Here is a 3,020-nt window from a genome sequence, read left to right on the forward strand (position 1 = left end):
AAAAAAAAAAAAAAAAAAAAAAATTCAGTAACTAGAGTTTTTTTTTCTGCTACAAACTAAATCTGAATAAGTATAGTGTGAGGCAGGGAAATTGAGTGAATGGTTGCTACAACAGAGATTTAAGTAGAGTTCTGTTTGAGGTATTGTGTGGGTAAATATTAGAAAGCGGGTATGAGTGAATGAAGTATGGGTCTGAACAAGTACGAATGAAACAGTTAATGCTACCAGACAATAGAATTTTTCGGTAGGTTTGTGAGGCTTACTGTTAATTGGTATCACGCATACATTTTCTATTAGGGATCGGTATTAAATTGAGGCGTGATACTAATTGAATGTTTGAGATGTTGAGAGTAAGAGATGGACAGTTGGACGAACGTGACGACAACTTTGCACCTATATAACAATGAATTCTATTTTTCCCTAAAACAAGGCACTGAAAATCCACCAATAAACGCCAAATTTAAATTATATTTATCTGTCTTATTTTTTTTATTTTTATTGAACTTTTTTATCATTAAATTAATAATATTATAATTATACATAAAAAAAAAATTTTTTTTATTTTGGATTTAATTTGTTTTAATTATTTAAGAAGGTTAAATATGCTATCACCTTAGGTGAACATACAGGATTTGTTTTTTTTGTACCATTCTACAAGTAATAGACAAGTAAGTTTTATCGATAACAAGAAATTTAAGTAAGAGTGGTAAATAGTTCCTATGGAGCCCAAACCAGCAGAAGAGTTAATAGACATGTTAGCAAGTAGTACCGGAACTAGGTCTAAAATACGATCAGCACAAGTAACCGAATTAGAAGCGGTACCTGACAAAACTGCACAAGCACGTAGTAGTGAGCAGGCTCAGTTAGTTAGTTCAGGTACAAATAGAAGGCCAAAAATAGGGAAAATAACACAAGCTGAAAAAGATTTTGGAAACAATAGTATCCAAAGATCACTGAGTTTTGACAGCAAAATAGACCACTTGTTGTTAATGAAAAGTAGTGAAATGAATCAGCCAGCTAATATGAAAGGTAAAGGGGAAGATCAATATCGAGAAACCTCAACAGGTACAGATACAGGACGTAAGTCTGATAATGAAGAAATAATGAATTCAGTAGCTGTAATGATGAGGCAGCAACAAGAGTTTTTATCGAACTGCATGCAAGAGATGAAAATGGAAGTCATGACTCTAAACAACCGTCTACGAGAAATGGAGCAAAGACCTAATCAGACCCCGCAAAACTACTTAGGTAACCAGGAGATCCAGCGGGAGCTGCACTCAGCATTTCCAATAGAAAGAGGGATGAGAAGAAGTGTGGATCTAGAACGGTGGCATTTGAAGTTCGACGGTTCGAATAAAGAAATGACAGTAGAAAGCTTTTTGTTCATAGTCGAGAGAATGAAACAACAACACTCAGTTACAGATCAACAACTTCTCACGGACTTCCATTGTCTGTTGACTGGTGGAGCACTAAAATGGTATTGGCAACAACTAGAGTACCATGAAGATAACCGATGCTTCGATTATAGGCAATTCAAAAAGGAGCTATTGGCACAATTCAAATCTGCCGAAAGTGACTACGACGTCATAAGGGAAATCATGGATCGGAAGCAAAAACCCAGCGAAAACTTCGAGCAGTATTACGCCGAGATACATAGCCTGACGTTCAAACTGAGAAAGAAAATTCCTGAAATGGAATTGGCAACAATTATAAAAAATAACGTTAAGCCAGGAATAGCTAGTCTACTATTCGCAGCGACATTTCTATCACTAGCAGAATTAAAAAAGGAATATATTAGGGCCGAGAAAATGCTAAGGGAAAACAAGCTCCGAGGTAGGCAGATTAGTGAGATCGTAAATGAAGAAGTAGATAACGCTGAAGTAGACAAACATTCACAATGGGACTTAGAAGCGTTCAGTTCTCCACAGAACAGACAAGGCGAAAATCAACAGCGTGGGCATTTACAACAGAGAAATAAGGGGCAAAACACGCTTGGAGGTAGAATTGAAACCCGCCACCACGAAACAACAATCACGAGCAACCATGATGCAGGTACCATGTGTCCATCTCCATTCCACTTAAATTTGTGTTGTTCTTGTGGAATGCCATGTGATTTTTACATCATAAATGGTAATATGGGACAAGGGTCAAGGTGTAGGTCATCTTTCCATGACATGTCGTGCTTTTTATGTAAAGAAAGCTATTCCTATTGTAGTTATAACAAGAGAGAGGGAAACGGCTGGAGGACAGTGGCAACCGGGGCCCAGTGTCGCCAGAGGCAAGACCCGGAACGACGGTACAAATCATAAAGCGAAACCAATCCTTGTTAGCAAATCCAGTGGCAAAGATCAATAAACCTAAACCAAAACCTTTACACCAACGGAAGATAGAGTATGAAATAATAAAGAAAAAAATTTTTAATGAAGAATTAATGAAATCGAGAAACAATAAGAAAAACTTCAGGAAAATACAAATTTTGCGAAAAAGACAGCAATTAGTAAAGGCATGTTTGCGGAAGGTCATAGGCACAATAGTAACACTGGAAGGAGATAATAGGATGTACGTTAGGACCAAAATCAATGACGAAGAGGTAGTAGCACTATTGGATTCAGGAGCAATGGCAAACTGCATAGGACAAGGAGCCTTGGACTTTTTAAAGAAGAAACCTAGTAAGATAATAAGGGTAAAAGGTAAATCTATTAAAACAGCCAACGGCGGCGAAACCCTGATAGTAGATGTAGTAATTTTACCAGTCCTTTGGGAGGAAGAAACAAAAGACATGGAATTTTTAGTGGTCCCTTCATTGCAGCAGCAATTCTACTTAGGTATCGATTTTTGGAAGGTGTTCGACATACCAATAATCAGCAAGCGGACACCCAAAAATTACCTTGGGGTGGCAGTGTCTGAACTGACTCCGCAGTCATCAGACTTACTAGTCACGTCAAAACAGCACGAAATGTGTAGGAAGCAAATAAGCATGCTAGAGAAGGTTGTTAAACAATTTCCATCGTTTAGTGAGT

Source organism: Teleopsis dalmanni, chromosome 1 (assembly GCF_002237135.1).
Source record: "Teleopsis dalmanni isolate 2A chromosome 1, ASM223713v2, whole genome shotgun sequence".
Classification (NCBI taxonomy): domain Eukaryota; kingdom Metazoa; phylum Arthropoda; class Insecta; order Diptera; family Diopsidae; genus Teleopsis; species Teleopsis dalmanni.